Raw genomic sequence first — 20208 nt, 5'->3', positions numbered from 1 at the left:
TGAGGTAATTTGCTATTTTTATCATTTTTGAGAGTGACTGGATGACTAGTCTCATATGGAGGCTCTTAACTTTTTTTAGAGCTGGACAACATCCCAAAATATGTTGTTTGCTTGAAAGCAGAGAAAATCTCCCTTCATCTACTTCAATTTAAAAAAATTCTACGATTCGATTGATTTTTTATGATTCATGGAATATGCTGCATTTAACACAGGTTTATATGGGAGCCCGGAAAAGGAGCGTGAGGCCTATAGGTATAATCTCTTTGGTTCTAGTTCGGTGGTTCGAGGCCGAGGATACGAGGGAGATTGTGTATGGTGGCTGTAAACAAAAAAGAAGAAAGGAGGACAATCTTCTGTAGCTCCATTGTGTGCAGTGTGCTCTGTGCCTGCGCCTGTGAGTACATTACAATACATGGTCCACAATTCGGGTAAATTACAGAAGCAAACAGAAGAGCTGAAAAGCATCTAGCAAGGGCACTGCCATGCCGTAGCGAGTAGCAGGCGGAGAGCTAGCGTTATAAAGTCTAACGTTAGTGTCTACCGTATAGTGCCTACCCCATCCAGCGCTGAAACCAGACGCCTCTACGCCACGGGTTACAATCGTACAGGTAGGCCTACGACTAACTGCGACCAGCCCCAACGTGCAGTGCAGCGGCGCGGTCTCCGGGGCTAGCCTACGACATGTGGTTGGGGTCGCTGGTAGGTGCTGGTTATGTTATGTCTACCGATGAGCTAGATGCAACGCGGCGGTCAATGCCTGGGCCGGTGTTCAAGCTATAACTACCCGCTACCTATAAATCAGGGAGATGCTACCTCTCGTTGCACAGTAATTGTCTGTTCGGACTCCAAGTTTGTAGTCACAGTGACCTCAACAAGTTCGTATCGAGTTAGTAAGTAGATTTATTGCATTATTAAATTACAGCTCCCCTGCCCTGGCTGGGTAAGTATGGTAGGTGTTCAACACACCGACCGGGTCCATATCAACTGACCGCGCACTATAATGGCATTGCGCATACAGAAAGAAAATGTACGCATGGGACTACGCGCAACGGTGTTCGATTCTTCACTGGGCTACGCTACCGAGTAAAATGAGGCAAAAACAAATAACGTTAAGTATTCCCTCTAAATTGACGAAATTTCACAATCGAAAAGATTTATCGTGTAACTACATGTAACTCATGAACTAGGCCGGCAGTGGCCTACCTTTGCTGACTCGTTGTTAGATGTAGAGTATCCTTCTGTAATAAATTTGACGATTTTGACCGCAAAATTGTCACCGCCGCTTGTACGATCGTGCACACACGTTACACATACACATGACATAATTATTTTGTCGCCCGCTACGACCGTACGAGTTGAAGCAGAAACGAGAAATGAATGTGAAAAAACAAACCGACTCATCTAATTTATTTCAATTACGATGAAAAGTTTCCCAATGAAAATCAATTCAAATTCATCAAACAGCCCTTCAAAAGAAATATCGAAGGATTCAAAATATATTCAAATATTATTGGGGAAAAAATGACGGCTAGAAAAAAACAGCAGCCTGTCGAAAAAACGCATTTAAGTGCCCTTTATACGTATTGTCAGGGTGGTCGGTTGAAATGAACAGGGCAACTGAGTGCGGAAAAAATGACACCCCACGCGTTCGAAGCTGCCATCTAGAGCGCGTACCTCAGATCGCATTTTCAGTGCGCGCTTGTGAATCCGGAGTATTTTCTCCACACGTGAGTAAAATTTCAGGCAAATTGTGAGATTTTTCACGTTTCTATTGATAGAAAAACGTTAGGTGGCTGGTATTATGAACACCCAACCATACTATTTAACTACGACCAGCAGCCCCATACGCATAGCATGCGTATGATGGGGCTGCTGGTCATAGTTAGGTATAGGTAAGTACCTACCTCATGAGCAAGTAAAGTTTAGACTTTAATAGGAGAGTCTAACGTTAGTCCCATGTGTTTATTTTCATGCTACATTACTAGACACCAACATGAGAACTACAATTTCCGAGAAGTCGTTCCAGGCCAGAGCAGAGTAGCCATGAATTTCAATTTTGAGAAGTTAGTAGAAAGAGGATGTTCCGCTAAATCATGATATCGGTCCCCTCTTGTTCTGCGAGTGCCTCTTCAATATGTGCAAAGTATATGGAGGTGGATAGCAGTCTCCGGCTATCTAGACTGTATGACAAAATGAATGGCACTGAATGGAATGTTGACCTATTTCAGGATATAAATGCCGGATGTTCTGCTTCTGCCATCATGCCATGATGGAGATATTTGTTACAGTTTTGGTAATGTAAGGGTAAGGATTTTGACAGATTCCAGTAAACTTTATTACTACAGATTAGTCAATTGTGCACTTTTAAAATACAGCCCTATTTAGACTGGTCTAGGTCTAGATCTAATTTATTATCGGTACCTCATTCCCTGTACGCCACGGTGATATCCCATGAACCACTGTATACTGAGCAGCTGGCGAGCTTCTCTTGCTGTATGGAACGCTGTTTGAAAAGTCATTAAGTCACTAAAAGCCCGCCTTGGGCTTCTAGCTGCGTAGCTGGCACATCGAACACTGTGCGATCATGATGTTGATGTTTTTTGCTCTCCGCTGCAGGCTTATCGAGCTTTAAATTTTTTTAATGTTACATTGCAGAAAATTGTCATGATCATGGCTCAAAATGTGAGAAAGTTGGCAGCAAGTCTGTGATACAATAGCTTCCATTTCTGAACATCCTGGCTAGCCACAACAGTTACGTGAATATTTTTATGCCTCCTTCATCCATCCCGACCCGTTCACAAAACGTGCATACCACCCATGCGGGCGAGACTTGTGCGTGTGTGATATACAGCCCTGTCACTGTATATAAGTGCGTACTTCGCACAGCGTCTGGTCGGGCCTGATTGGGCGAGTAAATCGGTAACTGTGTAGACGATATAAACACAAGAAAGTGACGAATCGGGATAAGATTTTTGATTTTTGTTTTCATTATTTCACAAAATAATTTCACCAAGGCAGTGGACATAATTTCCTCTGCGATAGGTTAATTATTGATCCCCTGCTTGAGATAATAACACAGCATCCATTCATTTAAAATCATGAAAGAAGGACAAAAATTTACCACTGGTTGTGTTCCATTGTGTGCCATACTGCCAATGTTGTTGTTGTGCTGTTGTTATTTTGATTTTAAAGGCGCGTGTCATTCAGTTGTGAATATTTATGCCACGCACAGCACCCTGTTTGTCTCTTCTCAATCACGCCGCGCAGGGCTAGCAGGGGCTGTGGAACGTTTTTCAGTGTGGGGGGGGGGGGGGGCTGCGAGACCGGGGGGGGGGGGAACAAGGTCAAGCCCCCCCCCCCCCGCTTAGACGCACCGGTGTAGCCAGGATATGATCTTGGGGGGGGGGGGGGGGTTAGTATGTGAGGGAGCGAAGCGACTGAGCCTAAGCGAGCAGAGCGAGCGAGAGGGGGAGGGTGTTGGTGGGGGGTGTCCCCCCTCCCTTGGTGAGAACTTTTTGCATTTTGATGTTGTAAATGGTGCAATTTGATGTATGTTTTGTTGATTTGAAACGGCCTTACTGTACTTCAGGATATTTTGATGTGGATTATTATTGAATAAAGTGGTAGCATTTAAATAAACGTCTTGTATTAATTCTTACAATGAATTTCATGAATGCTGTCTGTTAATTAAGCAATCAAACAGAAAGGGCATGCACACGAGGATGTACATAAGGGTTATTTCTCCTCCCACGCAAAGGTGACTTTACATTTTCAGACCTGAAATTCAGCAATCTGGTGCAAACTTTTTTATGCAATACTTGGAATTTTTTCTAGCTCCCCCCCCCCCAAAAAAATAATGGGAATAATTAGGGCTTTTTTTTGTCAGGGAAGTGTTAATAGCAAAAATCACGGCATTTAGCTCTTATTCCGCGTGTGCATCAACTGTGTGTGTGTATAAAGTCTAATGAGGTAGAGGGAGACCCCCTCTTGCTCGATGGAGCTTTTGCGTTTTTAAAATTGAAATAAAGCGATCTGAAGCACACTTTTTGTGGGAAATTCGGAAATTTTCATTTCCCAAAGTGTACTAAGTCTATAGAGGGGACCAGTCATGGGGAGGGTGGCAAGATACCCCTCCCATATTCGAGGGAGCTTTTTTTTTCATTTGTAGAACTGAAATTTAACAATCTGGCGCACACTTCTGTCGGAATATCTGGAAATTTGCCAATCAGAGAAGTGCAAGTCTGTGGAAGGAGACATAGCAGGATGATGTGGGAGGGGATAAGCCCTATTATCCCTCCTACATGTGGGAGATTCTGTATTTTCTGATCGCAGTTAAACATTTTGGTGTACACATTTTGTGGCATATATTTGGAAAACTCAAAAGTGTAGCCATAATCTACTTGTATGCACAGGGTGGGGGGTGCAAACAGGGAGAAAGCTTGGAATAGTGCTATCCCCACCCTTCCCGTACGAGGGAGCTTTTGCCTTTTTAAAGTTGAAATTGAGGTATCTCGTATGTATACGCATATTTGATGGAATATTTTGGAAACTATTAAAAAAAAATGATTGGGGGAACTGAGAGAGGAAAGGGTTGATTAAAAGGGGATATTCCCCTTGTACATGAGGGAACTATTGATTTTTCGGAATGTAAGTGATAAGTCTTGTGCACTCAGAATTATTCAGAATCTTAAGGGGGGCGACCATTCCCATCTGCACCCCCCCCCCCTTGCAACGCCGGTGCTTAGATGGGAACTTTATGTAAGGGCGGAATCTTTGGAAATTCAAATTCATGGGTGTTGTGTTTTTTTTCCCGACTTTTTTCCTTTTTTATGCCTCCGCCACGAAGTGTCGCCGGAGGCATTATGTTTTCGGGTTGTCTGTCCATCCGTCCGTCCTTCCGTCCGTCCTTCCGTCCGTTATCAATTTTGTGGACAGCGTATCTAAAAAACCGTTGGAGGTATCCTAATGAAACTTGGCATGTATATGTATGAGTGGGTGAAGTTGTGCCTATCAACTTTTGGGCGCACATGCTCAAGGTCAAAGGTCAAAAGGTCAAGGTCAAATGCTCAAAATTTCACTATTTCCCATATATCTATGCAATGCCTAGAGGTATTTTCTGAAAATTTGGTGTATACATGAGCTACCAAATAAAGATTCCCCAGAGAGAGTTTTTGGTCATGAGGTCAAAGGTCAAGTGAAAATTATGTTAAAATTTCACTTTTTTTCTCCAAATCTCACAAATATTTCAAAGTATCTTCATGGAACTTAGTGTATACATGAACTGACTGGCAGTGATCATGTAGGGAATTTAGGGGGTCATGGGTCAAAGGTCAGGGGACAAAGGTCAAGGTCAACTCATCAAAATGTCATTATTTCCCTCTTATCTATGCAATGCCTGCAGGATTTTTTTTCTTGAAACTTAGTGTATGCATGTATTACCCAACACAGATTCTCTTGGAAGTTTCTTGCCAAAAGGTCAGAGGTCAAAGGTCAAGTGAAAGTGCTAAATTTCACTTCTTCTTTAAAGTTATAAAAGGGTCAAAAGTTGGGTACAAATCCTCAAATCCCCAAATAACTGTACCTTCACTCTTTAGACAGTATAGCCATTCATGAAAGTGAACATTCAATGCATTTGTGACAAACCTGTCATTTTAATATTTTGCCAGTTTTGTGAAACTGTCATCACTCATTGTCAAGACGTTGTGCTATAGACCTATTCGGAGAACCATGCATTATGACGGAGGCATACCAGTCGCCATAGCGACATTTCTAGTTCTTTCTTTCTTTTCTTTTTTTTGTGTGGGGTGTGGGGGGGCTGCAGCCCCAGCCCCCCCCCCCCCCCCAGTTCCACGGCCCCTGGCTAGGGAAGGGCGTTAGAGCAACCATGTGGTGTACCATAACAGCTTTCATTACGCACACTCATGTTTGTTTGTTTGTTTGTTTGCTTTTATTTCTGCATTCAATCAGATGCAATTTGAATGCAAACTTCAAAAAGTACAAAGACAAAGAATAACAAGTGCAGTGAAATAAATCGATAACAGTACATAAATAGATATACACATAGGTGATTGCATTGAGCAATGTAGATACACAGAAACATAAAATAAGATATACAGTATTTTTCAGTAAACAACAGAGATCATTGAATGTTGACACATACACACACTAGGGGGATTCCACGTACACCAAAAAACTTGAGTTTTGTAACCCGCTAGGAAACTTGAGTTTTTTGCATGTGTGGACATGAAAACCCGAAAATTAGCGCGATCAGCAGCGCGATGCTAAACCCAAGAAATCTTGTTGTTATTTCTGAATTAGCGCGCTAATTAGCCCCGCCGTTACATGTGAATGATCGGGTTTAGAAACTCAAGTTTTTATATCCCATCATTCAATGCGCACATCACAAGAGCGAGGCCTCTGCGAAGAGGTCCTTCACCTCTTTGGTGCACCACAACAACAGCGTGCGAACCACAATGCTTGTGACACGCAAAAAACAATGGGCAAAGAGAAGTGCAGGCAGTGAAGCGCGCTGTGTGACCCAGTTTGCAGGTTTGGCTGTTATCTCGATCAGCAATTAGCAGGTTATTTCTCTGTACATGTGAACGGTTGCAAAAAACTTGAGTTTCCGAGCACGATCGCTAACTCGCTAATTTGGAGCGTCTGAATGGTTGCAAAAAAACTAGAGTTTCCGAACGTGCTTGGTAACCTGCTATATTGTATGTGAGTATGCAGCTACTGCATCCCAACACAAAATCTCACATAGATGCACACAGCACACAGCACATAGTACCGGAACACATGCTGCAGGGTGCTACATAAGTCTTGTCCGATTGCCTGGGGCAAGTGAAAATCGAATTCGGGCAAGTGTTTTTGAACAATGAGAACAAATGCTTGCCTGAATTGGGCAAGCAAAAAGTTTTGAAGCCACCTTTTCCCCTTTATTCCCCCCAACAAACCTAAAACCATACAGAAGCCCAAAGAAAATGACAGTTGAGTTATGCAACACACTTCATATTTCATTTCAGCAACTTTTTAACACTCACGTGATGAAGCCCCAATGCAATGGCAACGCTTGATCAGACAGAGTTAATACTCCATTGTGTTTAAGCGTGCGAATCAATGTGTGCTGTTTATTCAAATGATTATGTTTCATTGACTTACTCATGATTTTCTGTATTATTTTTCCATATATTTGTTACTTTCTTTTCGGGCAAGTAAAATTAATGTTTGGGCAAGTGTTTTGCAGCAAATTTCAAAATCTGCTTGCCCAACTGGGCAAGTGGTAAAATAAAGTTATGTAGCACCCTGATGCTGTCGAACCCGTGTGGTACCTGATAGGAACTCTAATTCGCACACACTGCTCGATATGATCGATTAGAGTAAAATCTCGCGCCGATAATATAGTGCACAATTGCCCTTTATTATACATTACCAGTGATTATGCAGACCATATTTGTCCTAAACTGGATAGAAGTAGGCGGGAGCATTCAAATCAGTTCGAGGTACCAATTAGCAACACAGATACAGGAACTCCTTCTTCCCTCGAACCACAAGGACATGTGTAATCTCTCAAGTTAACTCAGCCACTTTTAAGACTGCTCCCAAATTGAGTCCACCCTCTGCTGCCACCTCCAGTTTAAACTCTGCTTGGGGTCTTTTGGAGAATCACTACCAAGTACTGTTTACCAAGTATCTGCTAACAATCTAACGTTAGATCTAACGTTAGTTGGTTGGACCTACTACTCATCGACCACTTTTTTATGAAATACCCTTTATCAGAGAAAATATTCCTCAGTTTCACCCTCATTCATTTCACTTAAGGCAGAAAATACCGCAGATTATATCCCGGACAAACGCAAGTGAGATTTTTTAACATACACCGGTGCAAGCTCACCATTTTAATCATCCACCCGTGCTCCCATTGATAAAGCACGTAAATCTAGTGAATGGTGAAGACCTGTTAACAATAATTATGTGTATTACCTGGTATTATTACTAATGAGGATTTTCTTCAATTCGTTTTCCTCCTGTTTCCTCAGGTTATTTACCTGGCTGTATCCGCCTAATTTTTCTTGATTTGTATTCATGTTCGAATATAAATTCGAGTGTATTGCGCCCCGTCCCACGCGTACTTTTGATTTTGTATGTGATTAAGCCAATGGGCCGAATGCATAAGACAAGCAATTGCTTGTAAGCAATTGCTTTAAGCAAAAGCACAAGCTCGTCTAGCAACAGGTCTAGCTCAAGCAATTGCTGAAATCCATATGCATATAACCTTTTGCTCATGCTTATACCTTTTGCTTGTCCCGCACAAGCAATTACTTGCGTTTTCAACAGAAGGGACGTCATGCCTGTGCGAACACAAGAACAAAGGCGGGTGTGACAGCATGTATTTGAAAGGGCGTGTGTGTGCGCGGAAACATTTCCTGACATAGCAAAGAAGCTTGAAATGACAGTCATAAATACACACATATACTGGGCCGAATGCATAAAACAAGCAATTGCTTGTAAGTAATTGCTTCAAGCAAAAGCACAAGCTTGTCAAGCAAAAGGTTTAGTTCAAGCAATTGCTTAAAGGGACTGTACAGTACTGGTTGAGGTAAGGATTCATGTTTTGAACATTCCTAAGTGAGATGATAAAAAGCCTCTTATGAAATATGAAAGAGCATGTGATTTCAAGGAGGATTCAACGTTTATTTGATGAAAATTGGTTTTCAAATGGCTGAGATATCCAAAAAAGTGCTAATAATAAAAGGCGACATGCCCCAACTTTATTAACGTTAGTATCTCTTTGTTTCACCTTGTTTTTGGATATCTCAGCCATTTCAAAACCGATTTTCATCGAATAAACTTTTGATACCCCTTAGAACTGCATGCTCTTTGACATCTCATAGAGTGGTTTCTGAATATCTCACAAAACGTTAAAAGCTAAATCTTCACCTCGACCAGAACTGTACACACCCTTTAAATCATATGCATAACCTTTTGCTTGTGGTTATACCTTTTGCTTGTCCCGCACAAGCAATTGAGGGTATCGCCAATACGTAGGTGCCGTGCGCAGAGCAGCGTTTTAGATGCATTGTGGGATAGCTCATGGGACAAACTTGCCCCAGTTTTGGCTGCACATGCACTTACATCATGCTCTGTCTTTATCCAGAGGTGTTTTTTGTTGAAGATTTCTTCGCTTTCCATCATTTGACCAGCACATTGAAGCCTTGCAGTAGTGAACCATGACTCTAGTGACCGCAAATCAGTAAAGCTTAGACACTTTCAACTCTTTTAAGCTGAATTATAGCCAAGAAAAAAAGGGCTAACAACGGAAAAGCAGACAAAGAACTCCATTGAATCGTATGGGAACTGCGACTCACGTGAGACAACCGGAAGTGAACAAGGGACCGAGGAATCCCACAGTGCACCTATGACAGAGCTCTTCAGCGTGCGCAGGAGTTTTTTACGTCATTGGTGATAGCGAGAATTGCTTGCGTTTTCAACAAAAGGGATGTCACGCCTGTGCGAACACAAGAACAAAGGCAGCACGTATTTGAAAGGGCATGTGTGTGCAGAAACATTTCCTGACATAGCAGAAGAGCTATGAAATGACACTCATAAATGCACACACAGACACACACACACATCTACACACACACACACGTATTACTGGCTGATTCCCATCACTGCTTACAGTAGCCCAGATCTGCCAGATCGCACGTGGAGAGAGGTCTCCTTGCTCTCCACCGAAGTCAGACATCCTACCTTGTTTTTCATCACATTTTGCATGCTAACCACCGGACATTCCCGTTGTTGAAATGAAAAACTTTCTTACACTACTTAGGAGTAATTTCTTGTAGATTTATACCACTCCTGCACAAGTGTGGTCTTTCCTTCATGAATATGAAAATGATACTTAAAAGGGAACGTCCCAGTTAAGCAAAAGTTCAAGCTCATTTTACAAAGATTGGAAAAATCGTAAGCAATTGCTAGCAAGAACTAGCAAAAGGAATGTTTTATGCATACGTTTTTAAGCAAATGCTTGGTCTCTAAGCAATTGCTTGCTGGCAGCAAGCGGTTGCTTGTGCTTGCTAGCAAAAGCTTCTGCTCGCAAGCAATTGCTTGTTTTTATACATACGGATTCGAGTAAAAGGCTAGCACAAGCAATTGCTAGCGTTTATGCATCTGGCCCACTGGCTGAGTCCCATCACTGCTTATAGTAGCCTGGATCTGCCAGGTCGCACGTGGAGAGAGGTCTCCTTGCTCTCCACTGAAGTCAGACATCCTACCTGTTTTTCATCACATTTTGAGTGCTAACCACTGGACATTCCCGTTGTTGAAACGAAAAAGTTTCTTACACTACTTATTAGGTGATCCGAGTATCCTTCGGATCACCTTCTGTATCTGTACGGATTCTTTCTTCTTCTTTGTTTCTTTATTTCTCCGCAAAAGTTGTGCAGAGGTTAGCTCAGAAAGTCCGCTGCCTATCAATTTCAAAATTATACCATGTATGCATCATGTCCCAAAGACGAAAAATCTAATGTATCATTGTGATCAGTCGACCGTGACGTCACTATGACGTCATTATATGAAAACACATTCTCAATCATATCTCATTAATGGAATGAAATTTTTCAATGAAATTTACGTCACATATATTTCAAATTATGCGCATTCTACTCATGTTCTCAAAATTCATATTTTCTCTTAAAACGTGCGCGTACGCGCGCGTTGAAATATTTGTATGCTCCAATCGAGCTCAAAATTTTTTTGCACACGTTTCAGACCATTTGGAGCATTTTTTGAAAAATTGAAAAAATCGGACGGACGCGTACGCGCGCGCGCATATACGCACGCACAGCTCATGTGCAATTGAAATTTCCAGTTTTTTCACTTTGATCGGATGTCTGTAATGTTAAGGAATATTTATACCGAGTTTCAAATCAATGCGACTCAATATGACGTCATACGGGCCCGTCAAAGTTGAAATTCTGCGCGCGCGTCAATGGCGATATACAGTGCAACTATGCCAAAAAACTGCTAATTTTAAATTCGATTTTACTCGTCAGGATGGACGATGACCCCCCATTTTCTTTACATATTTTAAAACCTGATGAGTTGTACATGTCATTTCATGGGGTGGCAATGCTGACAAAATGATTAAAAGATAGCAAATTTCTTAATAAAGTAAAAAAAGTAAATTTTCAAAATGACGTCATCAAATTTCAAGTTCATTTGAGCGTATCTCACTAGTCCTTTGTCAATTTTCACCCAGATTTCAGTATGTTGTAGCTTATTTAATGTTCTTTCAAACATAAAATTACAAAATTTTGATTGAATAACGGTATCACCTCGTAAAAATGGATTGAAAGTAACCTTGTCAAATTTGACCAGTTTACGTGTTATCTCTATGGGAGTGCAGTTTTTCTGGAAATGAAAATTGACATGACTATCTTTATCGAGCACTAGCTCACTTACCCTTCGGTAAATTTCTCCCAGAATTTGATATGTTGTAGCTGAGACTTTACGCTACCGTTAGTGTGCCCTTCGTTTTTTCATACGATGTCGGGATCACGTCAAAAATTTGGGTTGAAATTCAGGCTTATCTTCGATGTATTGAGATATTTCTTTCTTTCTGCAACTTTCTTTGCAATAACTCAAGAAAAACACGCCCTATCACTTCTATATTTTGCACATGTTTAGTTCATGTCACGTACATTATTTCATAAAATAACAACTACTTGATCGGACACCATCTTGGGTATGTAAATTAGGGTCAAAGGTCATAAGTGTTTCATCCTGTGTCTTAGTGAATACATGTCTTATCTTTCCCATATTTTGCAAACGCAAAGACCATGTTACAAGGATCATTTCACAAAATAACCACTTTTTACTCAGATGCCATCTTGTCTGTGCAAATTGAGGTCAAAGGTCATATGTACTTCTTTTTGTATCTTCGTTATGACGTGTTATCTCTATGGGAGGGAATTTTTTTAAATGTGAAAATTGACATGATTGTCTTTATCGAGCACTAGCTCACTTACCCTTCGGTGAATTTCTCCCAGAATTTAATATGTTGTAGCTGAGACTTTGCGCTATCGTTAAATTTCATTTTGTTATTTCATACGATGTCGGGATCACGATAAAAAACTTGGTTGAAATTAAAGCTTATCTTCTATGTATTGAGATATTTCTTTCTTTCTGCAACTTTCTTTGCAATAACTCAAGAAAAACACGCCCTATCACCCCCATATTCTGCACATGTTTAGTTCATGTCACGTACATTATTTCATAAAATAACAACTACTTGATCGGACAACATCTTGGGTATGTAAATTAGGGTCAAAGGTCATAAATGTTTCATCTTGTATCTTGGCGAATACCTGTCCTATCTTTCCCATATTTTGCACACGTATAGACGATGTCGCAAGAATCATTTCACAAAATAACCACTTTTTCCTCAGATGCCATCTTGGGAGTGTAAAGGTGGGTCAAAGGTCGTATGTATTTGTTGTTGTATCTTCGTTATCTAGTGTATACGGAATTTGGTACCAAAGATGGCAGATATGACTCCCTTTTCTAAACGAGAATTCAAACATCACACGGCCAACGTTTTTAACAACAGACGAAACCTGTATGGTCATGCCTATTGCGATCAGGACTCAAATCATTGATGAAAAAAAAAATCGGATCACCTTAATTTGTCAGTAATGACAAATTACAATCTCTAGTTAGTAATTGTATCCCCCGAACAGAGTTCAGAGGATACTATGGATTTGGCCTCGTTGCGCAGCGTCTGCCGCTTCCGCCGTGTCCTCGTCCGCCGCGTCCGCCGCAGTGATTTTCTTGTGAGCGCTCTACTGGCTGCAGTTCTTCTTCGATCACCTTCAAATTTGGCATGAAGGTGTATTATGGTAAAACAAAGAAGCCTATTGTTTTTGGTGATGCCGCCCTCGCTTGTTCCGTCTTTATACATGAAAAGATAAATTTAACAGGGTCTGCTTGTGTGTGCGATGCTGGCGTTTTTTCTTGACCGATTTTTTTCAAATTTGGTATGGAAATGTATCACAGTCAAATCTATACACCTATAGTTATTGATAATGCTGCCCTCACTGTTCCACCTTTTACAGGGTCAAAGGTCACCCTGATCATGTCAAAATTTGCAGAAGTGCTTCTTTATGCAATAACTTGATTGTTACTCAATGGATTTTATTCAGACTTGCTAAGGAGATGTATGGGTGGTCATTCTACATGAAGGACACAACAGTTTGTGGTGACGGCGCCCTCAGTGTTCCGACTTGGATGCCAATGCGCATTTCTTGTGTGTGCTCTATCAGCCACATTTCTTACCAGTTTTTCTTCAAATTTGGCAAAAAGGTGCATCATAGTGAAATGAAGATGCCTATACTGTTTTTGGTGGTGGCGCCCTCGCTTGTTCCGTCTTTATACATGAAAAAGCAAATTTAATAGGGTCTGCTTGTGTGTATGACGCTCGCCTTGTATTTAGACCAATTTTCTTCAAATTTGGTGTGTAAATGTATCATTGTCAAATCTATACACCTACACCTATTGATAATGCTGCCCTCACTGTTCCACCTTTTACAGGGCCAAAGGTCACCCTGATCATGTCAAAATTAGGAAAAATGCATGCTTATTTAAGCAATAACTTGATTGTTACTGGATTTTACTCAGACTTGCTAAAGAGGTGTATGGGTGGTCATTCTTCATGAAGGACACAACAGTTTGTGGTGACAGCGCCCTCAGTGTTCCAACTTCGAGACCATATCACATTTCTTGTATATGGCCTTTTTTACGATCAGTGGTGTAACTTTTGTACTTAGAGGGTCAAAATTTCAAACAAAATATTTTTTCATTATTCTGTTTGATTCCTGTTGGAAAGTATTCAAATTTTTGAAAAAATAACATTTCAGACCTTAAAGCTGAAGAGTTATTGGTGTAATTTAAGGAAAACCCTGGCATCTGAAGTAAATTTAAGCAAAATTTTGTTTTCATGAATTGCATCATAATGACAAAACTCTGTAGTCAAACTTCACCATGCAAAGTTTATATGGTTAACAACAATATATAGTTTGTGAATCAAAACTATTTGGGGATTGAATATAAAGTGAATTTTAAAAAAAATACATGAGATTTATAAATTTTTGGTAAAAATACCAATTGACATGCAATTTTTAAGATTTTAACTATTTATTGGAGGGCAAGCCAGGTCAAACTCTATACTATAACAAGTCTTTAAGAAGGGCTACCTTCCTATGTAGGTTAAATGAAATTCCAATCATTTCTTTAAATCTTGGATTTTTCACACATGGATGTTTCGGAGGTGACATTAATATCAACACTCAGTTTTTTTGAGAATAAGTGACAATAACACAAAACTTCTTCTTTTTATCAATTTTTTTAATAATTATAACTCGAGAACAAGAAATTAACTCCTGTTTCAAGCAGATAAACCACACAGAACACGTGTTTTTTTACACTTCATTAATTAGCATGGGCACCGGTAGTTTGCCTTCCATTTGGACGAAGGTTGTAAGCTAAATATTGTAATCTGAAGAAACATGGCATTCCATTTTCTACCTTAAATTGAGATGAGGGTGTGAGATCATTTTAGTAATGTTTCTTTGCTCTCAGAACATCTTATTCCACAACACCAGGGAAGAATCACTTCGTTTCGGAGGTGACATTCAATGTTAACATTGTGTTGAAATATTCATTTACAGTAAGAATATGACGGACATATTTAAAGCTAGATATTGTAACCTGAAGAAACATGGCATTCCATTTTCTACCTTAAATTGAAATGAGTGTGTAAGATCATTTTAGTAATGTTTCTTTGCTCTCAGAACATTTTATTCCACAACACCAGGGAAGAATAACTTTGTTTCGGAGGTGACATTCAATGTTAACATTGTGTTCAAGTATTCATATAGTATGTCCCCCCCCAAAAAAAAGAAAAAAAAAAAGAAAAAAAGAAAAAAAAAAGAAGTACAATTAGACTTTTGCATTGATAGCACCCATTATGATTAAATCAGCTAAAATCTACTTTGGGTCTTAAATTATAACATCTTAGCTCTATTTTGCAGAAAGCCCCAGTCAATTTGGTTAAGTGGTCTCAAAGAAATGTGGATTGTTATAAAGGATGTCAGGAGTCTGATTCTTCCAAGTTTAGCACTTACAATATTGTAGATGCTCTTGGAACTGCATATTAATGTGTAAACACAATATACAGAACTTGGAGGGAAGGGATTCCTGACATGCTCTACAAAAATCCTCATTTGTCTTTGACCTCTGAAGCAAATTGAATGGGGTTTTCTGTAAAGTGTGGGCAATGTGTTATAGTTTCAATCCCTCAAATTGTATTTTAGATTGATTCACTATCTTTAGAGTTATCGTTGCGGAGGGTACCATTGTCATTTTTTGGTGGGGACATAGGTTATGAATGCCAAAAGCAAAAATTCTTATTTGACTTGTATTATGTTTTTGTTTGCACATAGTATTATAAATAGATTAATTCAAGGATGTTCATGAATTCTTCATCATTCTTGATAGCCACCATACAAATGTTATAATACTGGTGAAAGGTGTTTGGTTCATCTGGGATAAATTTTCTATATACCAGATTCATTTAAACTGTTGACATTACTAAAATATATTTTATGTATCTTTCTGAATTGCTTGAAAATTACCAGCAAATCATATATATTAGCCACTTTTGAGAGTAAAAAGTATAAGATAAGAAAAAAATCATTTTATTGTTTTGGAGGTGACACAACACGGAGACAACCCAACTTCTCAGGTGTTAACTAATACAATTGTGAACATTCATGTCTTTCCTCATGGCTTTAATTTTCAAATATAAGCTCTTTCTTTCAGTTCTTAATTGTTATTTTGTTTAGTTATTCTCTTTCATGATAGTGGATACCAGCTCATATTTTGTTTTAGATTGTAATTCATACTAATCTTTAGCAAGTTTTTACAGTTTGGTTAAGACAACAGTTTTTGTTTCCCAGCTGAAGAGAGCAGCATAATGCTTTTGTGTGAACTTACGGGGAAATTTTTTTTTAGTTCAGTAATTTTACCCACCAACTTCACAGAAGGTCCCGGACACAAACTGGTCTCAAATAACCCTATAAGGGACCGAAAAAGGACAAGTTCACCTCAATAGACACGAGAGTTGAGTAAATACAGCAATATTAGTAAAACACATCAGTGAGAGTTTGAGGAAAATAAGGCAATCCGTTCCAGAGTTATGAATTTTTGGAGTTTCTGCTCAGTCAAAGCTGAATGAGAAGACTTCTATAGCTTGTGATGTCACACGTGTACAAGGATATAGAGAAAGTATCAAGAAAATTCAACATATTTTCACTTTTCTTGCATAACAAAAGAACACTTGACTTCTCTCTTTTGGAAGGCAGGGTGAATAATATTGCCCTAACATACATCAGTAGCAAGTTGAAGAAATGTGCACTTTTTTCAAAAAGTAAAGTTTTGTGAAATTCATTTATATTTTCTTTATATCGTTGTATGCATGTGACATCATACATTGTCGTAGTCATCTCATCCAGCAGTGATTGCATAGATATTTAAAAAAAAAACCATAACTTTTGAATGGATTGTCCAATTTCCCAAACTTTCAATGATGTGTTCTACTAATGTTGTTGCATTCACTCAATCCACATGTATATGAAGGTGGACTTGTCCTTTAAGAAACCATTTTCTTTTCCTTGAAATTCCAGTACTTAAAGCCAAATTCTAAGATAAAACATAATAACAAAACAAGGTAAACACGTCATCAAAATTATATTGAGATAGAACTACAAATCTTGTTTTTGGATCTTTCCCTTTCCAGTCCTGGGGACTTGTTCCTCTGTTCACTTTAGTTGTCAGATAACTTCAATAATCTTAAAAAATACAATGTCATAAACAGTTGGTTCAACTTGGAAAATGTAATAATTATTGTCATATTAAAAAAAAAAAATCACATAATTTTGTTTATGATTACCACGTTGTACATGGAAAAACAACAACTAAGAATTCAAGAACAAGTTGTGCACCAGCTACATGTATAGGCATGTGGCCTTTTTGTGGAGTTTGATTATTTTATGATTTTTTTAAGATTGTGGACTAGGGCATGCATGAACTACCACATGTATCACTTTGGTATCAAGGGAATTCTGGTGAGCTAGGTATACAAAAGTCACTTCTATTGTGATGATTTTGTAGATATTAAATGTATTTGAAAATGTTAATAGAGTAGTGAAAAGGAACTGAAGTCTTGCCTTTCACTATCACATAAACAATATGGTGTTAACAAACAATGTCACCTCCGAAACACAAGAAAAAGCAACCTACATGGAAAGCTGTGATTGGTAAATCTTCACAACTAAATTGCTTAAATTGGAAATCAAGCTTCTAAGATGAAAGCATCTATATGTTTACTTAACTAAAGCAGGAGAATTGATCTTGATTACAATATTATATATACAACAGATGGGTGTATTTTGTGCATTCTCCTTGTTAAAAAAGTGAAAAAATGTAAATTTGCCCTAAAACGTACAGTATAGTAATAAAAATAAGAGTGAGAGTGTGTTAGTTGATTTCTCCACTTTGAGACTTATGTTACTAAAATAAATGAAACCATTGGTGTACATGATATGGTTTCTCTTCAATAGAAATGAGCAAAAACTCTTGTTAACAGTGTTTTGTCACCTCCGAAACAGTAATTCTTAGTTTTTATTAGATCTTTTATTAATCTCTAGAAAATTCTCACTTCCTGTTGCCATATTACTATTTTCATCCAAAAGAGATTCCTGTCAATTGGACAGAATCAAACAAAATTGCTTTGTCTTCGAGAAATTATCAAATATACTACGCTTGTTGTTTCGGAGGTGACGATTGTTTCGGAGGTGACAAGTGTTAACGGAAAATTGTAAATTGCTCCGAAATGAAAACAACAGGCTATATTTCTACTACCTTCCTTCAGAGATAATGTGAGGGGATATGTTACATTTTTGTAAATGTAATGTATAACTGATGTCAAGAATAAAAAAATCAAATGCATAAATCTGTTGTCTCGGAGGTGACAGAAAAGTTAACGGAAAAATTGCATAAATTTATAAACACTCACCAAAAAATGATAAGCTATTTGAATCAAATAATCTTTGGATCGAAGTTAAGTCAGATTGATTACTATTCTGTTTTGATGGAAATTAACAAAGTTGAATTTTATAATTGTGAGCAAGAGCTAACTCAAAAGAGGGGTTAATTGTTAACGGAAAATGTCACCTCCGAAACATAAAGTTTGGACAATTTCAGTCTTTAAAGAAGACAAAGCAGAACCTGGTAAACATAATAGTTCTTAAGTTTGGATACCTGTCTATCACCACCACAACAAAAATAATGAAAAGGAATAAACAATTTAATATGCTAGGTCTGACAAAAAAACCATGTCAGAGTGCATACACCAAAAGTGTTGGATTTCAAGCATGTAAGTGCATGCCACATCTGAAAGAAAAAGAGAGGAAAGTTCATTAAGGTACCCAAGGTAGACACTGTGGTTGGTAAGTTTATGAGAAAAAATAATGCATATCTGTCAGTGTATAAGAAAGTTATACACCAATTAGTGCCAAAACCGTGTTTTACACCACTGATTGTAAAAATGGCCATATGCTGTATAAGCCACATTTCTTGTCGGATTTTATATAAACTTGCTATGGAGGTTTATGGGGAGTTATTCTAGGTAACAAAAGTTTTCATTGCCAGCGCTTTCATTGTTCAAACTTTTATAGGATGACATGTCATATTCCTTGTATGTGCTATAAACTAGCCTTATTTCTCGTCGGATTGTATTGTAACCTGCGACAGTTGCCATATACAACATTCTGGCCTGAAAAGTAATCCAGATGGGGTATGGGACGGGTTCGGGGGATACATGTGCTCGATTGCGAGTGCTCTAGTTTCTTGTAGATTTATACCACTCCTGCACAAGTTCGGTCTTTCTTTTATGAATATGAAAATAATACTTAAAGGGAACGTCCCAGTTAAGCAAATGCTCAAGCTCATTTTACAGAGCTTGGAAAATCGTAACCAATTGCTAGCAAGAACAAGCAAAAGGTATGTTTTATGCATGGTACGTTTTTAAGCAAATTATGCTTAATATTCTCTAAGCAAATTATGCTTAATATTCTCTAAGCAATTAACTTGCAGGCAGCAAGCAATTGCTTGTGCTTGCTAGCGAAAGCTTTTGCTTGCAAGCAATTGCTTGTTTTTATGCATATATGGATTCAAGTAAAAGGCTAGCACAAGCAATTGCTAGCTTTTATGCATCCGGTCCATTGTGCCAGGGTTGTCGATGGTCTATTTATGCATGTCCAAGCCCAGTTACGCCTATGGTTAGAACCTCTGAGTATGGTTCTCTAGACCTAAATTTAATTGTAAAATCCACATTTCTTCATTGTTTCACTTCTTAATTTATCCTTAGGCAGCTAAAATTATAGAATTTGCAATTTTCAAATCAGAATAAGTTCTTAAAAAAGCTGAAAAGCAAGCTTTGAAACTGCATTGTACTCCATGTTGAGGACTGAGCTATGGCTCTGTTGCGCGGAAGTCGCTATTTTGGGAAATTTCTTGCTAGACGTTTGAACTACATTTGTAGGGTATCCCTTAAACAATTTAGCTATCGATCCAGATGAAACTTAGTTCAAGGCAAGTAAAACACGACATATTTGTGACAAACATGTCATTTGAACAGTATTTTGCCAATTATGTGAACTGCTGTCTCCACATTGCAAGATGTACTCTAGACCTTTTGGGAGAACCATGCGATATGGCAGAGGCATACCAGGCGCTATAGCGACATTTCTAGTTTCTCTGCATGGGGATAACCTGCCTCCTTCCATCGCAAGGTTTCTACAGATGACAGCTAATGTTTTTAGTTTGACCAATTAATTTGTTCATTTGTTAATTGATGCTGTGTAGCATCACCAAAATGTCAAATTATGATTAAGAGTTTATTGGAATCGGTTAAAGAAATGTGTAATTCCGTTCTTCTTGTCTCGCCCACCGGAGGTGAAGGCGAGACTAAGGGATCCAAATGGCGTCCGTCCGTCGTCCGTCCGTCGTCCGTCACAAATGTTAAAGTTTACCTGCAAGACTCTCTTATGATGCATTTAACTTGGCAACTGTTACAGCAATGGCAGC

General features: G+C 38.8%; 1 protein-coding gene across 4 annotated transcripts in view; it reads left to right on the top strand.

Moving 5' to 3' along the window:
• The first annotated feature begins 289 nt into the window (after positions 1-289).
• LOC139710004 (uncharacterized aarF domain-containing protein kinase 2-like) overlaps positions 290-20208 on the top strand; it is a 150481-nt gene continuing 130562 nt past the window's right edge. The window contains exon 1 of one of the 4 annotated variants that reach the window (XM_071621955.1): positions 290-394. The gene's annotated coding sequence lies outside the window, so the exon portion shown is untranslated. Of the gene's footprint in view, positions 891-20208 lie in introns of all 4 variants that reach the window. The other 3 variants (XM_071621956.1, XM_071621954.1, XM_071621953.1) reach the window with 3 other exon arrangements.

Source organism: Diadema antillarum, unplaced genomic scaffold, assembly GCF_040938485.1.
Source record: "Diadema antillarum isolate AM-2024a unplaced genomic scaffold, OU_Dant_1.0 seq00001488_RagTag, whole genome shotgun sequence".
NCBI classification, from domain to species: domain Eukaryota; kingdom Metazoa; phylum Echinodermata; class Echinoidea; order Diadematoida; family Diadematidae; genus Diadema; species Diadema antillarum.
Note: the sequence above shows the minus strand (reverse complement) of the source record. Positions and strands in the feature narration are given on the sequence as shown.